This window comes from Triticum aestivum, chromosome 6D (assembly GCF_018294505.1).
Source record: "Triticum aestivum cultivar Chinese Spring chromosome 6D, IWGSC CS RefSeq v2.1, whole genome shotgun sequence".
Taxonomy (NCBI): Eukaryota; Viridiplantae; Streptophyta; class Magnoliopsida; order Poales; family Poaceae; genus Triticum; species Triticum aestivum.
This window is the reverse complement of record NC_057811.1, coordinates 339,856,574-339,881,793: the sequence shown is the minus strand read 5'-3', so window position 1 is coordinate 339,881,793 and position 25,220 is coordinate 339,856,574.

Below are 25,220 nucleotides of genomic sequence, written 5' to 3'. Positions count from 1 at the left end.
CCATGGAGACCAAGGACCAGAGGGGAAACCCTCCTCCCATCTAGGGAGAAGGTCAAGGAAGTAGAAGAAGAAGGGGGGCTCTCTCCCCCTCTCTTCCGGTGGCGCCGGAACACCGCCGCGGCCATCATCATCATCGCCATCTTCACCAACACCTACGCCATCTTCACCAACATCTCCATCACCTTCCCCCCTCTATCTACAGCGGTCCACTCTCTCGCAACCCGCTGTACCCTCTACTTGAACATGGTGCTTTATGCTTCATATTATTATCCAATGATGTGTTGCCATCCTATGATGTCTGAGTAGATTTTCGTTGTCCTTTCGGTGATTGATGAATTGCTATGATTGGTTTAATTTGCTTGTGGTTATGTTGCTGTCCTTTGGTGCCCATCATATGAGCGCGCGCGTGGATCACACCATAGGGTTAGTTGTATGTTGATAGGACTATGTATTGGAGGGCAAGAGTGACAGAAGCTTCTACCTAGCATAGAAACTGATGCATACGGGATTGAAGGGGGAGCAATATATCTTAATGCTATGGTTGGGTTTTACCTTAATGAACGTTAGTAGTTGCGGACGCTTGCTAATAGTTCCAATCATAAGTGCATGGAATTCCAAGTCAAGGATGACATGCTAGCAGTGGCCTCTCCCACATAAAACTTGCTATCGGTCTAGTAAACTAGCCAATTGCTTAGGGACAATTTCGCAACGCCTACCACCACTTTTCCACACTCGCTATACTAACTTTATTGTGTCTTTATCTAAACAGACCCTACTTTTTATTTACGTGCTCTTTATTATCTTGCAAACCTATCCAACAACACCTACAAAGTACTTCTAGTTTCATACTTGTTCTAGGTAAAGCGAACGTTAAGCGTGCGTAGAGTTGTATCGGTGGTCGATAGAACCTGAGGGAATATTTGTTCTACCTTTAGCTCCTCGTTGGGTTCGACACTCTTACTTATCGAAAGAGGCTACAATTGATCCCCTATACTTGTGGGTTATCAAGACCTTTTTCTGGCGCCGTTGCCGGGGAGTTATAGCGTGGGGTGAATATTCTCGTGTGTACTTGTTTGCTTTATCACTAAGTAATTTTTATTTGCTGTTCTTAGTTGTTCTCTATCTTTAGTTATGGATATGGAACACGAAATACCAAAAAAAATAGGTTTACTTGCTACTCATGGAGATGGGGAACCTCCTAAAACCCTCGATGCTCGTTATGTGAGAGATATTATGTACTACTTCGATAATCCTGAGAAAACCCCATTCAAGTTTGTAATGGGAGACACGTTGGATCAACGTGAATACTTTAGGGATTATCGCTTGACTCAAAAAGGGAAACTATTATGGGATCAAATTTATATGTTGAAGTGGTATGCTCGGCAAGTATGCTTGAGTTATGATTATACTTGTTGCTCTAGGATGAAAGCTCCGCACCTTCCCTTTTCATGCAAATTTAATGATAATGAAACCTTAGCTTCTTATGCTAATGGTATATATGATTACTATGATGTGGAACAAATAGAAGAATTTGTTGCTTTTATGGGTGCTTATTAAATAGAATCTTTGTTCAAAGAGTGTGAAAATCTTTATGATGCTGTTTATAGACCTGAAAATTTAGCTATCCTTAAATATTGTTATGAGAATTATAAATACAATTCCGATATTGATGCAATTATTGAGAAAGTCTCCGCTGTCCATGAAGAGACTAATATTTTGCAGGAGTCTATGGAAGAAGAAATTAATGACACTATGAGCTCATTGGATGAAAAAGATGATGAGGAGAGCGAAGAACAAAAGGAGGAAGAGCGGATTAGCTACCTATGCCCACCTTCTAATGAGAGTAACTCTTCAACTCATACATTATTTAATTTCCCTTCGTGCTTACCGAAGGATGATTCCTATGATGATTGTTATGATCCCGTTGATTCTCTTGAAATATCCCTTTTTGATGATGCTTGCTATGCTTGTGGCCAAGATGCCAATATGAATTATGCTTATGGAGATGAACTTGCTATAGTTCCTTATGTTAATCATGAAATTGTTGCTATTGCACCCACGCATGATAGTCCTATTATCTTTTTGAATTCTCCAAACTACACTATATCGGAGAAGTTTGCCCTTATTAAGGATTATATTGATGGGTTGCCTTTTACCGTTGCACATGATGATTTTGATGAATATAATATGCATGTGCTTGCTGCTCCTACTTGCAATTATTATGAGAGAGGAACTATATCTCCACCTCTCTATGTTTCCCACATGATAAAATTACAAGAAACTGTTTATACTATGCATTGGCCTTTACTTTATGTGCATGAATTGTTCTTTTATGACATGCCAATGCATAGGAAGAGAGTTAGACTTCGTCATTACATGATATATGTTACTTTGTGCTCACTACTAAATTACAAATCATTGTTAATTAAAATTGGCTTTGATATACCTTGGGATCCACGTGGATCCATTACTTGAGCACTAGATGCCTAGCTTAATGGCTTTAAAGAAAGCGCTGCCAGGGAGACAACCCGGAAGTTTTAGAGAGTCATTTGTTTAGTGCTTTCATATAGTTTAAAAACAAAAAAATAAAGAGGGGAACCCAAAACTTTTTCAAAAAGGAAAGTGAAAGTGAGAGAGACAAGCATGGTTGAAGTAGGGGAGCTCCTTGAACTTTGTTCATGCTCATGGAAACCTTGTGAATCTTGATTACAGAAACTTTTCAACAAAAATAATTATCCCCTTGTACAATTCCATTGTATTATAAAAATAATGTGCCAAGATTTGCCTTTAGGATGTTTACAATGCTTGTTGGTTTGTACGGTGCAGGACAGAAACTTTGGCTGTAGTGCGCAATTTTACATTTTTTACTGGAACGTCAAATGGTTCTGAAAATTTTTGCACTGTCTTTCTATACAATTTTTTTATTTTTTCTAATTTTGGTAGAAGTTTTGGAGTACCAGAGGTATGGTGAATGTTCAGATTATTACAGACTGTTCTGTTTTACACAGATTCTGTTTTTGATGCATAAGTTGCTTGTTTTTGATGAAACTATCGATTTATATCAGTGGATTAAGCCATGGAAAAGTTATATTACAGTATCTACAATGCAAAAACAAAATATGAATTGGTTTGCAACAATACTTAGAGCAGTGATTTGCTTTATTATACTAACGGATCTTACCGAGTTTTCTGTTGAAGTTTTCTGTGGATGAAGTGTTCGAAGATCGAGGATGTTTCGATATGAGGATAAGGAGGAGAGGCAAGAGATCAAGCTTGGGTATTCCCAAGGCACCCCAAGTAAATATTCAAGGAGACTCAAGCGTCTAAGCTTGGGGATGCCCCGGAAGGCATCCCATCTTTCTTCGACAAGTATCGGTATGTTTTCGGATTCGTTTCATTCATGTGATATGTGCAAATCTTGGAGCGTCTTTTGCATTTAGTTTTCACTTTTATTTTATGCACCATGCTGGTATGAGATAGTCCTTGGTTGATTTATAGAATGATCATCGCACTTCACTTATATCTTTTGAGTATGGATTTATAGAATGCTTCATGTGCTTCACTTATATCTTTCGAAGTTTGGATTGCCTGTTTCTCTTCACATAGAAAACCACCATTTATAGAATGCTCTTTTGCTTCACTTATACTTGTTAGAGCGTGGGCATATCTTTTGCATAAAGAATTAAACTCTCTTGCTTCACTTATATCTATTTAGAGAGATGACAGGAATTGGTCATTCACATGGTTAGTCATAAAATCCTACATAAAACTTGTAGATCACTGAATATGATATGTTTGATTCCTTGCAATAGTTTTGCGATATAAAGGTGGTGATATTAGAGTCGTGCTAGTTGAGTAATTGTGAAATTGAGAAATACTTGTGTTGAGGTTTTCAAGTCCCGTAGCATGCACGTATGGTGAACCGTTATGTAACGAAGTTGGAGCATGAGGTATTTATTGATTGTCTTCTTATGAGTGGCGGTCGGGGACGAGCGATGGTCTTTTCCTACCAATCTATCCCCCTAGGGGCATGCGTAGTAGTACTTTGCTTTGAGGGCTAATAAACTTTTGCAATAAGTATATGAGTTCTTTATGACTAATGTGAGTCCATTGATTATACGCACTCTCACCCTTCCATCATTGCTAGCCTCTTCGGTACCGTGCATTGCCCTTTCTCACCTCGAGAGTCGGTGCAAACTTCGCCGGTGCATCCAAACCCCGTGATACGATACGCTCTATCACACATAAACCTCCTTATATCTTCCTCAAAACAGCCACCATACCTACCTATCATGGCATTTCCATAGCCATTCCGATATATATTGCCATGCAACTTCCATCATCATCATATACATGACTTGAGCATTTATTGTCATATTGCTTTGCATGATCGTAAGATAGCTAGCATGATGTTTTCATGGCTTGTTCGTTTTTTGATGTCATTGCTATGCTAGATCATTGCACATCCCGGTACACCGCAGGAGGCATTCATATAGAGTCATACCTTGTTCTAGACATTGAGTTGTAATATTGAGTTGTAAGTAAATAAAAGTGTGATGATCATCATTATTAGAATATTGTCCCATGTGAGGTTATCAAAATAAAAGAGGCCAAAGAAGCCCAAATAAAAAAAGAGGCCAAAGAAGCCCACCAAAACAAAACAAAATAAAAAAATGAGAGAAAAAGAGAGAAGGGGCAATGTTGCTATCCTTTTACCACACTTGTGCTTCAGAGTAGCACCATGTTCTTCATATAGAGAGTCTCTTGAGTTATCACTTTCATAGACTAGTGGGAATTTTCATTATAGAACTTGGCTTGTATATTCCGATGATGGGCTTCCTCAAATGCCCGAGGTCTTCATGAGCAAGCAAGTTGGATGCACACCCACTTAGTTTTCAGTTTGAGCTTTCATACACTTATAGCTCTTAGTGCATCGGTTGCATGGCAATCCCTACTCCTTGCATTGACATCAATTGACGGGCATCTCCATAGCCTGTTGATTAGCTGCGTCAATGTGATACTTTCTCCTTTTTGTCTTCTCCACACAACCTCCATCATCATATGCTATTCCACCTATAGTGCTATATCCATGGCTTGCGCTCATGTATTGCATGAGGGTTGAAAAGGCTGAAGCGCGTTAAAAAGTATGCCAATTGCTCGGCTTGTCATCGGGGTTGTGCATGATTTGAATGCTTTGTGTGGTGAAGATGGAGCATAGCCAGACTATATGATTTTGTAGGGATGAGCTTTCTTTGGCTATGTTATTTTGGTAAGACATAATTGCTTGGTTGGTATGCTTGAAGTAGTATTGTCTTAATGTCAAACGATAGACTATTGCTTTGTATCACTCGTGTCTTAATATTCATGCCATGATTAGATACATGATTAAGATTATGCTAGGTAGCATTCCACATGAAAAATTATCTTTTTTTATCATTTACCTACTCGAGGACAAGCAGAAATTAAGCTTGGGGATGCTGATACGTCTCCGTCGTATCTATAATTTTTGATTGTTCCATGCCAATATTATACAACTTTCAAATACTTTTGGCAACTTTTTTATACTATTTTTGGGACTAACATATTGATCCAGTGCCCAGCGCCAGTTCCTATTTGTTGCATATTTTTGTTTCGCAGAAACCCCATATCAAACGGAGTCCAAATGGGATAAAAATGGACGGGGAATATTTTTGGAATATTTGGAAAATATGGGAAGAAGAATCAACGCGAGACGGTGCCCGAGGTGGCCACGAGGCAGGGGGCGCGCCTGCCCCCTGGGCGCGCCCATGACCCTCCTGGCCCCCCTGTAAGGCGGTTGCTGCTCTTCTTTGGCCGCAAGAAAGATAATTTTTGAAGAAAAATCTGGGCGAAGGTTTCAATCCAATCGGAGTTACGGATCTCCGGATATATAAGAAACGGTGAAAGGGCAGAATCCCAAAACGCAGAAACAGAGAGAGACAGAGAGACATGTCCAATCTTGGAGGGGCTCTCGCCCCTCCCACTCCATGAGACCAAGGACCAGAGGGGAAACCCTCCTCCCATCTAGGGAGAAGGTCAAGGAAGAAGAAGAGGAAGGGGGGCTCTCTCCCACTCTCTTCCGGTGGCGCCGGAACACCGCCGTGGCCATCATCATCATCACCATCTTCACCAACACCTCCGCCATCTTCACCAACATCTCCATCACCTTCCCCCCTCTATCTACAGCGGTCCACTCTCCCGCAACCCGCCGTACCCTCTACTTGAACATGGTGCTTTATGCTTCATATTATTATCCAATGATGTGTTGCCATTCTATGATGTCTGAGTAGATTTTCGTTGTCCTTTCGGTGATTGATGAATTTCTATGATTGGTTAATTTGCTTGTGGTTATGTTGCTATCCTTTGGTGCCCATCATATGAGCGCGCGCGTGGATCACACCATAGAGTTAGTTGTATGTTGATAGGACTATGTATTGGAGGGTAAGAGTGACAGAAGCTTCTACCTAGCATAAAAATTGATGCATACGGGATTGAAGGGGGACCAATATATCTTAATGCTATGGTTGGGTTTTACCTTAATGAACGTTAGTAGTTGCGGACGCTTGCTAATAGTTCCAATCATAAGTTAAACAAGGATGCCTTAAGAAGCTAGCACAAAAGCAACAACGATCGAAGAGGCAATGCCTCCTGCCTGGGACCTCCTAACTACTCTTGGTCGTCGACGGGCTCCACGTAGTAGCAGGCAAAGAGGTGGCATCTGGCTCCAGGGATCCACCATCTGGTTGCAACAATCGGAAAGAAGAAAGAAGGGGGGAAAGGGGTAGCAAAGCAACTGTGAGTACTCATCCAAAGTACTCGCAAGCATCAGATCTAAACTAAGTATGCATTGGTATCAAATGGAAGGGTTGTATCTGTGGACTGAACTGCAGAAAGCCAGAATAGAGGGGAAGGCCTAGCCTATCGAAGACTAGCATCTTCAAGCAGCTCCAAGCATCTTGCAGCATGTAGAAGAGTAAAGAATAGCAGCTTATATTTACCAAACATGTTGTAGAATTAATGCCAAGAGATCCTTCCTCGACTACCTGCGAGAAAGCAATCTCGGAGCCACATATCCATCACATATCTCAAGTATCCATTTCTAGTTGTATAAGATCAGGATACAAGTCTGAACGTCCATTACCGTGGACACGGTATTCGAATATATGTCTTCCCTGCAGGGGTGCACCATGTTTTCCAACACGCTTGATTACTCCGGCCGGACACACTTTTCTGAGTCAATGCCCGGCCTCGGAAGATCAACACGTCGTAGCCCTACCTAGGCTCAGCAGAGAGGTCCCCGCCGGTCACATCCTAAGCACTCCGGGGTTAGGGCCCATCGCCCATTGCACTCCGGGTCGTTGCGATCAGGGTGGGTCCAGGCTCCACCTCTACATGGATGGTGTCGGCCCAGCCGTGTCGCAATGCTGAACTGGACGTGTGACAAAGCTTCGGCTGATACCACGACGTCGAGGCCCATAACTATTCTCGCGTGGTGGTTAGTGCGTAAAGGTCAAAGGCCAACTCAGAACAAATACCCAAACCTGTTAGTGCATTATTGAAAGAAGTGACGGCTGTCGGGACAAGTCCGGAGCTATCACCCCCTCCTGGGTGATACCGCTAAACAGCCAGCCGCCACCGTCACATCGCACGGGTGCTCTCCGGGCCCGCCCGGCTTTCACAACTGTCTCAAGTAAAGTCAAGGTAACCGGGTGTCCAGATATCAAGGGGAAAACCCGAGGAATCACCCCCGGTGAATTGCACTCGATGTAATCATCAAGGTGAATGTAAGAGGAACCACCCTCGAGGCTCACACTTGAGGTGTTGCATGACAGAGCCGTATCGAGAATGGTGAAGGAGGAACCACCCTCGATGACACGACCGAATAGCTACACTACAGAGATCTCATCAGGAGTGATGTATGAGGTTCCACCCTCGGCACTCGATGGTAACTCTGCAGAGTCGAGCAACAAAAAGGGGCGTGATGTGATGTGAGGTGTCGGGCTATGGTCATCGATCATGTTGACCGAGTCGTCGATGATGAAGCAGGTGCAACAAGGACAAGATGGGGGTCACTAATGGATCACTAACCAAACTATACTAAGCAGTTTAGGGTAAGTAGGTAGGTAACAATAGCAGGTACAAAAGCAGGCTATCCATCAGAATTGGAGCAATCAAATACAGTAGCAAAATCTAATGCAAGCATGAGAGAATGGAATGGGCAATATCGGGATGATCAAAGGGGGGGCTTGCCTGGAAGCTCCGCTGAAAGGGAAGAAGTGTCGTCGTCGACGTAGTCGATCACATGGGCATCACCAGCGCTCTCGGGGTCTACCGAAGAGAAGAGGGGGAGAAACAGTAAATACATAGCAAGCAAGTGCATAACAGGACAACGGGCATAGCTAGACGTGTTCTAACGCGGTGCTACACGTTACCGGTGAAGGGGATAACATTCGAGAATGCTTTCCCGAAGTTTGGCATTTTCGGACAGACGAAACGGAGGGGGAAAGTTCCATGTTCGCTATGATAGGGGCATGTCATAGATGAACGGAGAGCGTATTCGGATTCATCTCGTCGTTCTGAGCAACTTTCACGTATAAAACTTTTTCATCCGAGTTACGGATTATTTTCTATGATTTTTCAAAGATTTAAACAATTTCCTGAATTTATTATTAATTCGAAATAAATAGCTAAAAAGCTAAGTGCACCTAGATCTGTGTACACAGAGGTGTACCAGAGGGTGACAAGTGGGTCCAGGGGGTCCCAGTTGGCCAGTCAACGTTTGACTGGTCAACAGTGGGTGGGGCCCCCCTATCAAACACGCATTTAGCTAATTACAGATTAGTTCGGCTAACTAAGTAACTAGTGTAACTAAAACAATTTAATTAAGTTAATTAATCAATTAATTATTATTTTTATATCTTTTCTTAAACACATTTTTTAAGAAAAAGGGCTGGGGGCCCTGCTGGCACTGGCCCATCTGGACACTGGAGCGGGTTAGCGGGCATCGGGTGCTGGGGCGTGGGAGTGGGCAATGGCGCCCATCGGGGTGGAGGGCCAGACCAGCCCGGGCGCGGCGGAAGAAGCCCCGGGGCGCCGGACCCGGGCACCGGCTAGCCGGGGCCGCAGTTGACGGCGGCGGCGTGTGGATGAAGGCGGGGCGGAGAGCACCGGTGCGCGCGGTGCAGGGCGTGGCTCGGTGCGGCCGTGGCGGGGCTCCGACCACAGTGGATCAGGGAGGCGCAGATGATGAGGGGCTGGGCGGCAGCGGCGTAGCAGTACAGGGGCAACGGGAGGCGGATGGGTGCGGCGAGCGGCGCAGTAGACGGTGAAGTAGTAGCAGGCGCCAGCGGAGGCTCGGCAGGTGCGTCCAAGCGCCGGCTGCTGCGAGGCTGTGCGTGGGCGCGCGCGGGGTGGCTGGGAAGGCCACGGTCGAGGCAAGCTGGCGCCGCGGTGCAGAGAGCAGCGGTTGCAGGAGCCGTGGACATGCACGAGCGGTACGAGATCGAGGCACGGGTGCGGGAGCAGAGCGACGGCAGTGCGGAGTAACAGGGGCCGCGGGCAGCAGCAGCTTACAGTGACGCAGAGTAGTAGCTAGCAGGATGGACGCACGTACGCGTACCCGTAAGCAAGAGCTCGGACGAGCTCGGGGACGGCGGCCTACGGCGGAAGAACGAGAGGGGAGAGGAGGTGCTCACCGAGCGGCACACGGTGGCCGGCGGGAGGCTTAGGAGCTGCAGCGGCAACGCAATCGTTGGTGAAGCTCCGGTGACCGAAGCAGGAAGAAGAGCTCGATCTCGACGAGGTAGTGGCGGATAGCTTGATCTTGTGGTCGTAGACGATGTGAAGAACGACGGCGGAGCTCCCGGCGCGGTCCTAGGCGATGGGGTCGACGGAAGGCGCGTGGACATTGGCGTCCATGGCCATGACGATGGTGGGCGACTAGAGGGGAAAAAGGAGGACGGGGGCACGAGGGAGGGAGGAGAGGAGGGTGACTAGGGTTCGAAGGGGGGGTTCGGGGTCTTATAGACGAGGGGGTGGCCGTGGATGGCCGGCACCTGGCCGGGGCGCCATGGATGGCCTCCACGATCCCCCTCGTGAATAGGAGGAGGGAGGGGTATGTGGGCCGACCTGGTCGACTGTGGCCAACTGGCCCAAGGTCCACTGGGGGAGGGGGGTTTGATTTGTTTTCTTTTTGTTTTGTTTAACCTTTAGTTTTTCTTTCTATTATGCTCTGTTTCTATTACTTTAGTAAGCGAAATAGTTTTACTGATATATACAACTGGCTCCATAAATTGAGTTACAAAATAAACCACAACCACAAAAAGTTTCACACCTAAATAAAATAGTTTAATATTTTAGAAATTATAAAAGGCATTTAATTAATTGTTTTACCTACCGTTTTATTTATTTGAGTGCATTTAAATGTTTTATAAAAGTGTGGTTTCTTCATCAATTTACATCATGGATTACTTGTCACATTTTGCACATTTTAGTTTTGACATTTGAAAACTTTTACTTTTGGCGCTAAGTTAAATTTGAATTTGAACTTATTTGAATCTAAGCGAGATTAGCAACAGTAACAATGATGACGTGGCATCATTAGCACAGAATTACTGTAGCTTAATTATCTAGGAGTTACAATTCTCCTCCACTACAAGAAATCTCGTCCTGAGATTTAGGAGGTAGAAGGAAACAAAAGCAGGGTATTCATCTCGAAGACGATCCTCGAGTTCCCAAGTGGCTTCATCTTTAGAAGGATTTGACCAGTGAACTTTTTTTTGAATTTTGAAAGCCCTCTAACGGTGCGACGTTCAGTTTGACCGAGAACGCGGACCAGACAGATACTTCAGACTTCGATGTAGCGTTTTCAACCCTCACAAAAGGAGAAGCGCTTCACGCACTCAAGGAATAAATCCGTGCTTCGGCATTCTGAACAAGGTGAGCATGGTACCTCACGATCTCACTTGACGGATGTAGTAGATGCACGGTTTTAGTGGCGCAAATGATAGAAGCGGTATGTGTTTTCAACCATTCCATTCCCAGAATGAGGTCGATATTGGACGACTTCAAAACAATGGGGGAAACATGGAATTCCAGCCCTTCAATTTCCACGGGGACGTTGCTACTACCCATGGTGGTCCGACATTGGCCCGCGGAATGCAGCTTGAAATTCCGCCAAGTGATGACGGTTCCAACAGGTAAGGAACGCATGTGGTTGTCCCACCATTGAGCAGTGAAACCTTTCAGTAATAAGCCACGAAGGCGACATAGTTGGAAGGGGCTACATCAGCAGACTCCGACTTGGGAGTGTTGTCACGGAGTCAGTCATCAGCATCAAGGGGCTGAGTTTAGCTGCGGTAGATGACAGGGTTAAGACGCACAAAGTCTTACAGAGCCACCGGGGGTGGCTGCTGATTCATATTGGGACGTGGAAACTGAGTTATGACTCCTTCCATGAACTGGCGATTCAACTCAACTGTTGTATCATTCCGGCCATGTATTCAGGAGGTGGTGAATTGTTGCCACCACGGCCATGACAAGCGGGTCTAACCATCCTGCTTAAATGCAACATGGGGCAGTTCAGCGAGGGGTGGAGCAAGTGTATGGAGTCATCTGATGTAAATTGAACAGTGAGCAAAGGCGCGGTATGTACAAAGCAGTAGTCATTGAAGACACGCCGTTACATATGCGGGGCCAATTACATGATGTTCATATGAATTCGCACAAGAGAAACATCATAGACATACTAGGCGGCACGCATGCACGCGATGTAGGGATGCAACAACGGGACATAGCAAAGGCTACATCAACGTCGGGGGAAACCTCTGGAGCGAGGGATTAAGTGCCGACGCAGGGTGCGCTCGATATGAGGATCCTGTGGTTAGTGAATATTGTGAAGCGGAACTTGGCCCTCCATTTGAGAAAGACATAATACAAATCTCCGGGTGGATGTGATCACGAGATCCTAAGGTTAGAGTTAGCAAATTTTCATTTAACCCGAATAGAAGAGAAATCAGAGTCCCAGAGTATAGACGAGGAGTAAAAGACACTAATACCACCCATTGGTGACGTGGGCCCGTAAGCCACACAGTCATGTTAGTAAAACAGGTTTTTCAAAGACTAGGCTCAACTTCGGCCAAGGAGTTGGAAAGGGGGATCCTACAGGCAGTCGGCTCTGATACCAACTTGTGACGCCCCCGATTCGACCGTACACTAATCCTGCACACAAATGTTTACGATCAAGATCAGGGACTCACGGGAAGATATCACAACACAACTCTAGACACAAATCAAAATAATACAAGCTTTATATTACAAGCCAGGGGCCTCGAGGGCTCGAATACATAGCTCGATACATAAGCGAGTCAGCGGAAGCAACAATATCTGAGTACAGACATAAGTTAAACAAGGATTCCTTAAGAAGGCTAGCACAAAAGCAACAACGATCAAAGAGGCAAGGCCTCCTGCCTGGGACCACCTAACTACTCCTGGTCGTCGGCGGGCTCAACGTAGTAGCAGGCAAAGAGGTGGCATCTGGCTCCAGGGATCCACCATCTGGTTGCAACAACCGGAAAGAAGAAAGAAGGGGGGAAAGGGGTAGCAAAGCAACCATGAGTACTCATCCAAAGTACTCGCAAGCATCAGATCTAAACTAAGTATGCATTGGTATCAAATGGAAGGGCTGTATCTGTGGACTGAACTGCAGAAAGCCAGAATAGAGGGGAAGGCCTAGCCTATCGAAGACTAGCATCTTCAAGCAGCTCCAAGCATCTTGCAGCATGTAGAAGAGTAAACAATAGCAGTTTATATTTAACAAACATGTTGTAGAATTAATGCCCAGAGATCCTTCCTCGACTCCCTGCGAGAAAGCTATCTCGGAGCCACATATCCATCACATATGTCAAGTATCCATTTCTAGTTGTATAAGATTAGGATACAAGTATCTCTCAAAAAAAAGATCAGGATACAAGTCTGAACGTCCATTACCGTGGACACGGTATTCGAATATATGTCTTCCCTGTAGGGGTGCACCACGTTTTCCAACACGCTTGATTACTCTGGCCGGACACACTATTCTGGGTGAATGCCCGACCTCTGAAGATCAACACGTCGTAGCCCTACCTAGGCTCAGCAGAGAGGTCCTCGCTGGTCTACATCCTAAGCACTCCGGGGTTTGGGCCCATCGCCCATTGCACTCCGGGTCGTTGCGAGCACGGCGGGTCCTGGCTCCACCTCTACATGGATGGTGCCGGCCCAGCCGTGCCGCAATGCTGAACTGGACGTACGACAAAGCTTCGGCTGATACCACGACGTTGAGGCCCATAACTATTCTCGCGTGGTGGTTAGTGCGTAAAGGTCAGAGGCCAACTCAGAACAAATACCCAAACCTGTTAGTGCATTATTAAAAGAAGTGACGGCTGTCGGGACAAGTCTGAACCTATCACCCCCTCCTGTGTGATACCGCTAAACAGCCAGCCGCCACCGTCACATCGCACAGGTGCTCTCCGGGCCCGCCCGGCTTTCACAACGGTCTCAAGTAAAGTCAAGGTAATCGGGTGTCCAGACATCAAGGGGAAAACCTGAGGAATCACCCCCGGTGAATTCCACTCGATGTAATCATCAAGGTGAACTTAAGAGGAACCACCCTCGAGGTTCACACCATAGGTGTTGCACGACAGAGCCGTATCGGGAATGGTGAATGAGGAACCACCCTCGATGACCACGACCGAATAGCTACACTACAGAGATCTCATCAGGAGTGATGTATGAGGTTCCACCCTCGGCACTCGACGGTAACTCTGCAGAGTCGAGCAACAGAAAGGGGCGTGATGTGACGTGAGGTGTCGGGCTCTGGTCGTCGATCACGTTGATCGAGTCGTCGATGATGAAGCAGGGGCAACAAGGACAAGGTGGGGGTCATTGATGGATCACTAACCAACCTATACTAAGCAGTTTAGGGTAAGCAGGCAGGTAACAATAGCAGGTACAAAAGCAGGCTATGCATCAGAATAGGAGCAATCAAATACAGTAGCAAAATCTAATGCAAGCATGAGAGAATGGAATGGGCGATATCGGGATGATCAAGGGGGGGGGGCTTGCCTGGAAGCTCCGCTGAAAGGGAAGAAGTGTCATCGTCGACGTAGTCGATCACATGGGCATCACCAGCGTTCTCGGGGTCTACCAAAGAGAAGAGGGGGGAGAAACAGTAAATACATAGCAAGCAAGTGCATAACAGGACAACGGGCAGAGCTAGACGTGTTCTAACGCGGTGCTACACGTTACCGGTGAAGGGGATAACATTCGAGAATGCTTTCCTGAAGTTTGGCATTTTCGGAAAGACAAAACGGAGGGGGAAAGTTCCATGTTCGCTATGATAGGGGCATGTCACAGATGAACGGAGAGCGTATTCGGATTCATCTCGTCGTTCTGAGCAACTTTCATGTATAAAACTTTTTCATCCGTGTTACGGATTATTTTCTATGATTTTTCAAAGATTTAAACAATTTCCTGAATTTATTATTAATTCGAAATAAATAGCTAAAAAGCTAAGTGTACCCAGATCTGTGTACACAGAGGTGTACGAGAGGGTGACAAGCGGGTCCATGGGGTCCCAGTTGGCCAGTCAACGTTTGATTGGTCAACAGTGGGTGGGCCCCCTGTCAAACACGCATTTAGCTAATTACAGATTAGTTCGGCTAACTGAGTAATTAGTGTAACTAAAACAATTTAATTAAGTTAATTAATCAATTAATTATTATTTTTATATCTTTTCTTAAACACATTTTTTTAAGAAAAAGGGCTGGGGGCCCCGTTGGCAGTGGCCCATGTGGCCACTTGAGCGGGTTAGCGGGCATCGGGCGCTGGGGCGTGGGAGTGGGCGATGGCGCCCATCGAGGTGGAGGGCGGGGCCAGCCTGGACGTGGCGGACGAAGCCCCGGGCCGCCGGACCCGGGCACCGGCTGGCCGGGGCCGCGCTTGACGGCGGCGGCGAGTGGATGAAGGCGGGGCACGGCGCCGGTGCGCGCGGTGCGGGAAGGGGCTCGGTGCGGCCGTGGCGGGGCTCCGGCCAAAGTGGGGTCGAGCAGGGAGGTGCGGATGATGAGGGGCTGGGCGGCAGCGGCGCAGTAGTACAGGGGCAACGGGAGGCGGATGGGTGCGGCGAGCGGCATAGTCCACGGTGAAGCAACAGCAGGCGCCGGCGGAGGCTCGGCAGGTGCGTCCAAGCGCCGGCTGCTGCGAGGCTGTGCGTTGGCGCACGCGGGGTGGCTGGGAAAGCCGCGGTCGAGGCGAGCTGGCGCCGCGGCGCAAAGAGTAGCAGTTGCGGGAGCCGTGGACGCGCACGAGCAGTACGAGATCGAGGCACGGGTGCGGGAGCAGAGCGACGGCAGTGCGGAGTAACAGGGGCTGTGGGCAGCAGTAGCTTGCAGTGACGCAGAGTAGCACCTAGCAGGATGCACGCACGTAAGCGTACCCGTAAGCAAGAGCTCGGACGAGCTCGGGGACGGCGGCCTACGACGGAAGAACGGGAGGGGAGAGGAGGTGCTCACCGACTGGCACACGGTGGCGGGCGGGAGGCTTAGGAGATGCAGCGGCGACGCAATCGTTGGTGAAGCTCCGGTGACCGAAGCAGGAAGAAGAGCTCGATCCCAATGAGGTAGTGGCGGATAGCTTGATCTTGTGGTCGTAGACGATGTGAAGAACGACGGCGGAGCTCCCGGCGCGGTCCTAGGCGACGGGGTCGACGGAAGGCGCGTGGACAGTGGCGTCCATGGCCACGATGATGATGAGCGACCAGAGGGGAAAAAGGAGGACGGGCACGAGGGAGGAGAGGAGGGGTACTAGGGTTCCAAGGAGGGTCTTCGGGGTCTATAGACGAGGGGGTGGCCGTGGATGGCCGGCACCTGGCCGGGACGCCATGGATGGCCTCCACGATCCCCCTCGTGAACAGGAGGAGGGAGGGGTATGTGGGCCCACCTGGTCGGCTGTGGCCAACTAGCCTAAGGTCCACTGGGGGAGGGGGGGTTTGATTTGTTTTTTTGTTTTGTTTAACCTTTAGTTTTTCTTTCTATTATGCTCTATTTCTATTACTTTAGTAAGCGAAATAGTTTACTGATATATACAACTGGCTCCATAAATTGAGTTACAAAATAACCCGCAGCCACATAAAGTTTCACACCTAAATAAAATAGTTTGATATTTTAGAAATAGTAAAAGGCATTTATTTAATTGTTTGACCTACTGTTTTATTTATCTAAGTGCATTTAAATGTTTTATAAAAGTGTGGTTTCTTCATCAATTTTCATCATGGATTACTTGTCACATTTTGCACATTTTAGTTTTGACATTTGGAAACTTTTACTTTTGGCTCTAAGTTAAATTTGAATTTGAACCGATTTGAATCTAAGCGAGATTAAAAATAGTAACGGTGATGACGTGGCATCATTAGCAGAGAATTACTGTAGCTTAATTATCCGGGCGTTACACTTATCTCGGTCATCTCAGGACAAACACATTAAATGCGCTGCTTACGTGCCCTCTAGATTTATTGGGGACGAGAAGAGAGCCCGTCTCGTCCGTTGCCGCCCCGCCCCATCTCGACACGCGTCCATGCCGATGAGGCATGCAGCGCCAGGTTGGCTGGCCAGCTGCTGTGCTGGAGAGGTGGCAGGGTCTTCACGAAGATCTGCATGCCACCACGCAGGCGCTTGCTAGGCTGACCTGTCAGCCCTCGCGCTGGAGTGGTGACTGGGCAGCCGAGTCTGGCCACGGTCTTGCTGACGTCCCCGGAAAGGATCTTGCCGGGGCCTCATGGGTGTCCTCAACAAGGATCTTGCCGGTGCCTCGTGGGCGTCCTCGACACGGATCTTGCCGGGGCCTCGTCTTCTGGCCTTCCCAAAGATCTGCATGCCACTACGGGCGCGCCCTTGGATCCTGGCCTTAACATTGTTAATGGTGTCAGAGCTCTCAACCCCAAGGGTGGTGCTCTTGCTAGTGTTCTGTAAGTCACCCCGGCAAGGGCCTTGCCGGGGTCTCGCAAGCCGTCCCCGGCAAGGATCTTGCCGGGGGTCTCGCTAATCTTCTGTTCTCTGGCCTCTGGCTTGGCTACTTCTCTTTGTCTTGTATCTGTCCCTGATCGCCCTCTTTGCGCTTTGCCACGTGTGTGGTTACGCACTACCGCAGGATGCTGCTAACGCGACACTATGATCAGAGACCCTTCGACGAAACTGTGTGCGATGCAATAATGGCAAACAGTGGTGTAAAAAACCATCAAAAAAGGCGCAAAACGTTTGCGATGACGGATGCATCAAACACGGTTTAAATTTTAGTTGCGTGTGCGATTCAGGGCATACGGTTCAGTTCAATTAACCGTTTTCAATGAGGAGGAACAAAAGAAACTGCCAGCCAGATGAAGGTGTGTGCGATGTACAACATACGGTGCACTCGGATGAACTGTATGTGATTAGGCAACACAAAAGAAACGGTCAGCCAGATCAAGGTGTGTGCGATGTACAACATACAGTTCACTCGGATGAACTGTTTGTGAGTAGGCAGCACAAAAGAAACGGTCAGCCAGATCAAGGTGTGTGCGATGTACGACATGCGGTTCACCCGGATGAACTGTTTGCGTTGAGACAAGAGAACAGAAACGGTTCAATATAACAAATACCATAAATATTGCAAGGTTCAAATTCAAAGATTACAATGCCCAAATTCAGACATTGCAAGCGGCGTCATTTCTAAAAAGGGATCAGCCGCTAACAAGTCATGTATGGGTTTGACACAATAACTTCCAATTGCTTTGCCATATGCTCTTCCAATACAAAGTTTGGCATTTTTGGAGGCACTTCCATTACACAGTACCTGTCGGCCCTGATAATCATACCATTGATCTTTCCTAACTAAATGCGTGTTCAACCTCAGTACCCTCAGCACCTTTGCTCTGGCAAGAAAGAACCTGGCGAGTGTAATCTCTGGTAAGGTCCCTCGGTAGGAGTTCAAAGTAATATTTGAGAGATGCACATCCAGGCATTCGATGTGATTGTCGTTATAAACATTATCCACCTCCGGGCCTATTATTTATCTGCAAAAGAAGAGAACGTGTTAGTGCCTACATGCAGTTTTGAACACTGCTACACGCCCATTTGGTTTGCAGGATTTGTAAAATGCACCAACATGCCATCTTCGATCTGGCATGATTAACATGAGCATTTGATTACAATAGAAACATGTAGCCTTCTTCACAAGAGGTTGGATTGGATGAAAAATTTCCTAAGAAAACTAGTACAGATGAATCCAAAGGAAAAATGCTTATGGACGATTGTAACCATATGAATGAAGCAACCAATATGGGGTGGGGGTGTATGTAAATCCTCCAAAATTCCTTCAGAAATCGTAGTACATTGTCAGTGTAAACTTGGGAAAAGGTGCAAAAAAATGAACTCCCTTATGGTTAACATTTAACAAGAAAGGAACATCACCTCGATATACAGCTTCTTCAGGCATGGAAAGCATCTCAAGCAACTGACAACTTGGTCCAGGTTGGGGCCGACAGATTCTAGTGCCAAGACCTTCACTGTGCCCAGAGTCTGGGTGAAGCTTCGCTGGATGACAGATGAACATACATCTTCAAAACTAGAAATAACATTGATATCAAGAAGGAGAGGTATATAAGGCGACTGTTGTCCATGAAAGTTGTAGTATTTGACAGACGAGTAGCCCACCACTTTCAATTTTGGCGCAGGTGACATTGATTCTTGTTGGACCTTGTTGATCAACTACAAGTAATCTCTCAAGTGAAGGTATGTCCTGGATGACTATATTGTGGTCCATCTTTTGTGATCTCTCGTTGTAGCACTAGCAACACACATAAATAGTCCGGAGAGTCCTGGAGGTGATGTGCGAGGTACTCGACCAATTCATCGCTTGAAGACGAAGGAACTCGAGTGCAGTACAGCCGCGGAGCTAGCGCTCCATGTCATCCTTTGGAATGCAAACGGCGACGAGCTCGAGGTGCTTCAGTCGTGGTAGAAAAAGAGCAGATGCGTCATTAAGGGGGGGGAATGGCAGTTCATGAACTTGGCGAGGCACAGCGTGGGCGCGAGCGGAGCACGGGCGTTGGCAGCAAGAGCATATTCCCATCATTATAACTTAGCTTCTCGAGCTGATCTTTGGCGCGGGATGGGAACCACTTGTCAAGCTTGGCTCGGTCCTTGCCATTGGAATGGAACTTGCCCGTGATAAGGCCTTTGATTGGGCCATCATGACTGCCAAGGATCTGGGAGAACGCATCCAAGCTTTGGCGATAGCCATGGCAGAGCTTCTGGGCATCGAGGAGGTCGACAGGGGTGCGGAGCCATAGGGTGCGCCACCACTGGGAAAGGGCGGCTGTGCTCGCCCGATATTTGATTGGGAGGAGGGATATGAGGACTATCAACATATCATCAGGGAGGTTGTTGATGAAGTCTAGGACTGCTGGAGTCGTTTGCGGTTCTTTCTCGACCTGCCCCCACTTGTTGGCAGCCTCGTTCTCCACCTCGTCGGCGGGGACAGAAACCTCTGTCTCCATATTCACGCCATGCTCCGGTGCTTCAGCAGCCCCGGCGTCGCCACTCCCTCCGATGGGGCGCTTCGGCGGCATCCTCGTACACTGACGGCTTTGAGGACTCAGAGCGGCGTCGAGGATGCGGGTGGAGAGAGAGGAATTGTGTGTGTGGCGAGGATGGGGGGGTGCGGCCACTCGGCGACGCCATTAATATAGACCAGTGGGAGCGAGGCGGGCGGCAGTCCAAGGCTGTCTCGCTTCCCGGTGAGAACAACTGCTTAATCTCTAGTATGAATGAAATCTATGCTTAATTACTGAATTTTAGTTGCAAAAAATAGATAGTGCTATTGATTTTTAGCTGCATATTTTGACAAATCGCAGGTTAGCGCCAAAGTCTCGCTTTAATTTGCATACCGTAATCTGAACCATTTGCGTTGAAGAGATGCACAGATCCTACGTTGAACAACTTGTACGCTTCCCGATGAGCCTGCGCACCAGACTGTGCTCGCATGCCTCCCGTTCAGTCAAGCAACTGTCCACACGGCACCTCCTTTAGCCATTAAAACCAAGACACATGGCGTCACGTGAATGGTTAACCGAACGCACACGGTTTGAATTATACAAACGTTTGAGATATTAAAGTGGCACCTATTTTTTTCAAAATGCCTTTGTTGGCTGTCATTATTCGAGTGCGCCTTCTCTCAAAATGGACACGAAAAATACCACAGCACTGTCGGGTGTCCTTCCATGATAGCATGCCAAGTTTCATGAATTTCAGACGAGTTTTGGATTTACTAGAATTTAAAAACCAGGCATCTCAATGTTTTGCCGGCAATCAACGGTGCCCTAGTGTTTGAAATTCATTCCCATTTGTTGCATGGGACGTAAGCATGCACCCAAGGACACAGATTTGATTTTTCAGCCAATTCATATGCACTAGAGCATGTGCATGTAGTTCAAATTTGAATTATGCACATAAATGCATTGAAAACTCACTTAATGCATAAAAATGTCCAAACGAACCCCAAAAAATCACAAAAATTGACACAACACTCCTGTTGTTCTAAGTTGACACGAGAAATTTTTTGAAAGCAATAAGAGGCAATGGATATCGTTTCATCCCCAAAGGTGGGGCGTTCCCTACCGAAACCATCATGCTTGTTGTGAGAAGCTCTGGTTTGTGAGAAGCATATACCCAAACCTGCCCCAAATGGGACAAAAAAATTACCACGGCATGTTGATGCCGCTCCATGATAGCATGCCAAGTTTCATGAATTTCAGACGAGTTTTGGATTTACTAGAATTTAAAAACCAGGCATCTCAATGTTTTGCCGGCAATCAATGGTGCCCTGGTGTTTGAAATTCATTCCCATTTCTTGCATGGGACCTAAGCATGCACCCAAGGACACAGATTTGATTTTTCAACCAATTTATATGCACTGGAGCATGTGCATGTAGTTCAAATTTGAATTATGCACATGAATGCATTGAAAACTCACTTAATGCATAAAAATGTCCAAACGGACCCCAAAAAATCACAAAAATTGACACAACACTCCTGTTGTTCTATGTTGACACGAGAAATTTTTAAAGCAATAAGAGGCAATGGATATCATTTCGTCCCCAAAGGTGGGGCATTCCCTACCGAAACCATCATGCTTGTTGCGAGAAGCATATACCCAAACTTGCCCCAAATGAAACAAAAAGTTTACCACGGCATGTTGATGCCGCTCCATGATAGCATGCCAAGTTTCATGAATTTCAGACGAGTTTTGGATTTACTAGAATTTAAAAACCAGGCATCTCATTGTTTTGCCGGCAATCAACAGTGCCCTGGTGTTTGAAATTCATTCCCATTTCTTGCATGGGACCTAAGCATGCACCCAAGGACACCGCTTTGATTTTTCAACCAATTTATATGCACTGGAGCATGTGCATGTAGTTCAAATTTGAATTATGCACATAAATGCATTGAAAACTCACTTAATGCATAAAAATGTCCAAACGAACCCCGAAAAATCACAAAAATTGACACAACACTCTTGTTGTTCTATGTTGACACGAGAAATTTTTTGAAAGCAATAAGAGGCAATGGATATTGTTTCATCCCCAAAGGTGGGGCGTTCCCTACCGAAACCATCATGCTTGTTGTGAGAAGCTCTGGTTTGAGAGAAGCATATACCCAAACCTGCCCCAAATGGGACAAAAAATTTACCACGACATGTTGATGCCGCTCCATGATAGCATGCCAAGTTTCATGAATTTCAGACAAGTTTTGGATTTACTAGAATTTAAAAACCAGGCATCTCAATGGTTTGCCGGCAATCAATGGTGCCCTGGTGTTTGAAATTCATTCCCATTTCTTGCATGGGACCTAAGCATGCACCCAAGGACAGAGATTTGATTTTTCAACCAATTTATATGCACTGGAGCATGTGCATGTAGTTCAAATTTGAATTATGCACATGAATGCATTGAAAACTCACTTAATGCATAAAAATGTCCAAACGGACCCCAAAAAATCACAAAAATTGACACAACACTCCTGTTCTATGTTGACACGAGAATTTTTTTGAAAGCAATAAGAGGCAATGGATATCATTTCGTCCCCAAAGGTGGGGCGTTCCCTACCGAAACCATCATGCTTGTTGTGAGAAGCTGTAGTTTGTGAGAAGCATATACCCAAACCTGCCCCAAATGAAACAAAAAGTTTACCACGGCATGTTGATGCCCCTCCATGATAGCATGCCAAGTTTCATGAATTTCAGACGAGTTTTGGATTTACTAGAATTTAAAAACCAGACATCTCATTGTTTTACCGCCAATCAACAGTGCCCTGGTGTTTGAAATTCATTCCCATTTCTTGCATGGGACCTAAGCATGCACCCAAGGACACCGCTTTGATTTTTCAACCAATTTATATGCACTGGACCATGTGCATGTAGTTCAAATTTGAATTATGCACATAAATGCATTGAAAACTCACTTAATGCATAAAAATGTCCAAACGAACCCCGAAAAATCACAAAAATTGACACAACACTCGTGTTGTTCTATGTTGACACGAGAAATTTTTTGAAAGCAATAAGAGGCAATGGATACCTTTTCGTCCCCAAAGGTGGGGCGTTCCCTACCGAAACCATCATGCTTGTTGTGAGAAGCTCTGGTTTGTGAGAAGCATATACCCAAACCTGACCCAAATGGGACAAAAAATTTACCACGGCATGTTGATGCCGCTCCATGATAGCATGCCAAGTTTCATGAATTTCAGACGAGTAATGGATTTACTAGAATTTAAAAACCAGGCATCTCAATGTTTTGCCGGCAATCAACAGTGCCCTGGTGTTTGAAATTCATTCCCATTTCTCGCATGAGACCTAAGCATGCACCCAAGGACACATATTTGATTTTTCAACCAATTTATATGCACTGGAGCATGTGCATGTAGTTCAAAATTGAATTTGCGCATACATGCATTGAAAACTCGCTTAATGCATAAAAATGTCCAAACGAACCTTGAATAATTCCAATTCTTTTATGACACACATATAGTTGCATGATCACTGCAGATAAAAGGTCTAGCAATTCAAACACCGCATGGCCGCTGTGACCCCATTATGTAATTCAAATCAAGACGAAAAATCAAGTAGATCCCACACAGTTTATTATAACCAACCGTGTGAGATGCAGCACAAAATATCTTGGAGCACCGTCGGAGTATAGTACGCATACGGCTTACGCGAGAAGGTGCGACGACTACAGTCCACAACCCGCTCTGAATAAGGGACCATGTCTGATGACACTTTGCGCACCAGTTTTTTGGCTGAAGCGATTTCGAATTTTTGGCTTCCACGGAAATATCTACCTCCCCGCCCCCTCCCCCTTACCAAAAGCCTCATTTCCCCTGTTTCCGCCTTCCTTTCCAAGTTGAAACCTTCACTCCTCGCTTGCAGCGCCGCTGCCTCCTCCCCGGCGACCCTCCTTCACACTGCTCGGCCTTGCCTATCCAGGTACGTAATCCACACCTGACCCCCATCCTCCTCCTCCTTCCACATCCCACATGCCCCGACCGCCGGCGCGAGCGCGACACCTTCCACCCAAATCATCGACCCCTCCACCAAATAAGCGCCGGCCTAAGCCATGGTGCACACAGTATAGCCAGGACCTCAAGGAGCATTTGGTAGCGGAGAAGCAAATCGCGACCGCACGCGTAGATGAGGTCGCAATGGCTTTCATTCGTGCTGGCCCCCAGATCTTGGAGGAGCACCTCGCTGTCGAGGCCACCGTTGATGCCTCGCGCGCCGACGCTGCGACGCGGTTTGCTGCTTTAAACGACAGTTCGTGGCATTTTCTCGAGGCCACTATCGGTGCCTTCGACAAAGACTACGAGGTGTTTTCTCAGCATGCACGTGCTTACCTCATCTCGAGAGCCAGCATGTTGGTCCCTGGAGCGGCTCAGGCAACTCACCACTACAATGAGGGCACCCACAATGTGGAGGCCTCGCCCTCTTCCATGTCCAAGGAGCCAATCATCATCGATATCTCCGACAATGAGGAGTAGCTTGTCTTATTAGCTCACTATAAGGACCCATGTTCAGTTTGCTAGCTACTGCCTTTCCTTCACAAATTCTAGTGAATTGTGCTATCTACTTTTACCATGCAATCTTCTGCTATAGTGTATATGTTCTATATGTCGTGCAATGTGGTGTTCAGTTAAAATGCTTGGTTCAACTCTGCAAATGTGATGTTCAATTCTTCAGGGTGCAATATGTCCAAGTTGTTAAGCATGCTTGGTTTGGTTAACTGTCTGATCTTCTATTAGGAGTATGTTATATTGTGCAATGTGGTGCTCAGTTAACATTTGGTTCATTTGTTGTGGTGTTTAGTTAACTGCTTGGTTCAATTCTGCAATGCGATGTTCAATTGTTGTGGTTGCATTCTGTTATTGTATACGATGTGAGGAATAAATCGAATTTGGCTGTACTAAATACATGAGAACCAAATACAATTGTTATATTTCCAAGTTGTTAAGCATGCTTGGTTTGGTTAACTGTCTGATCTTCTATTAGGAGTATGTTATATTGTGCAATGTGGTGCTCAGTTAACATTTGGTTCATTTGTTGTGGTGTTTAGTTAACTGCTTGGTTCAATTCTGCAATGCGATGTTCAATTGTTGTGGTTGCATTCTGTTATTGTATACGATGTGAGGAATAAATCGAATTTGGCTGTACTAAATACATGAGAAACAAATACAATTGCTATATTTCCAAGTTGTTAAGCATGCTTGGTTTGGTTAACTGTCTGATCTTCTATTAGGAGTATGTTATATTGTGCAATGTGGTGCTCAGTTAATGTTTGGTTCATTTGTTGTGGTGTTTAGTTAACTGCTTGGTTCAATTCTGCAATGCGATGTTCAATTGATGTGGCTGCATTCTGTTATTGTATACCATGTGAGGAATAAATCGAATTTGGCTGCACTTAATACATGAAAAACATATACAAGTGTTATATTTCCTAGTTCTTAATCATGCTTGGTTTGGATAAATGGGTTTTCCATGTGGCTTGAATTAATCTGATGAATCTGCAATGTGCTTATTTTTCATCAACATATTTTACTGATAGCATGCGAACCCTTACTTAACCTGATGACTAACTACCT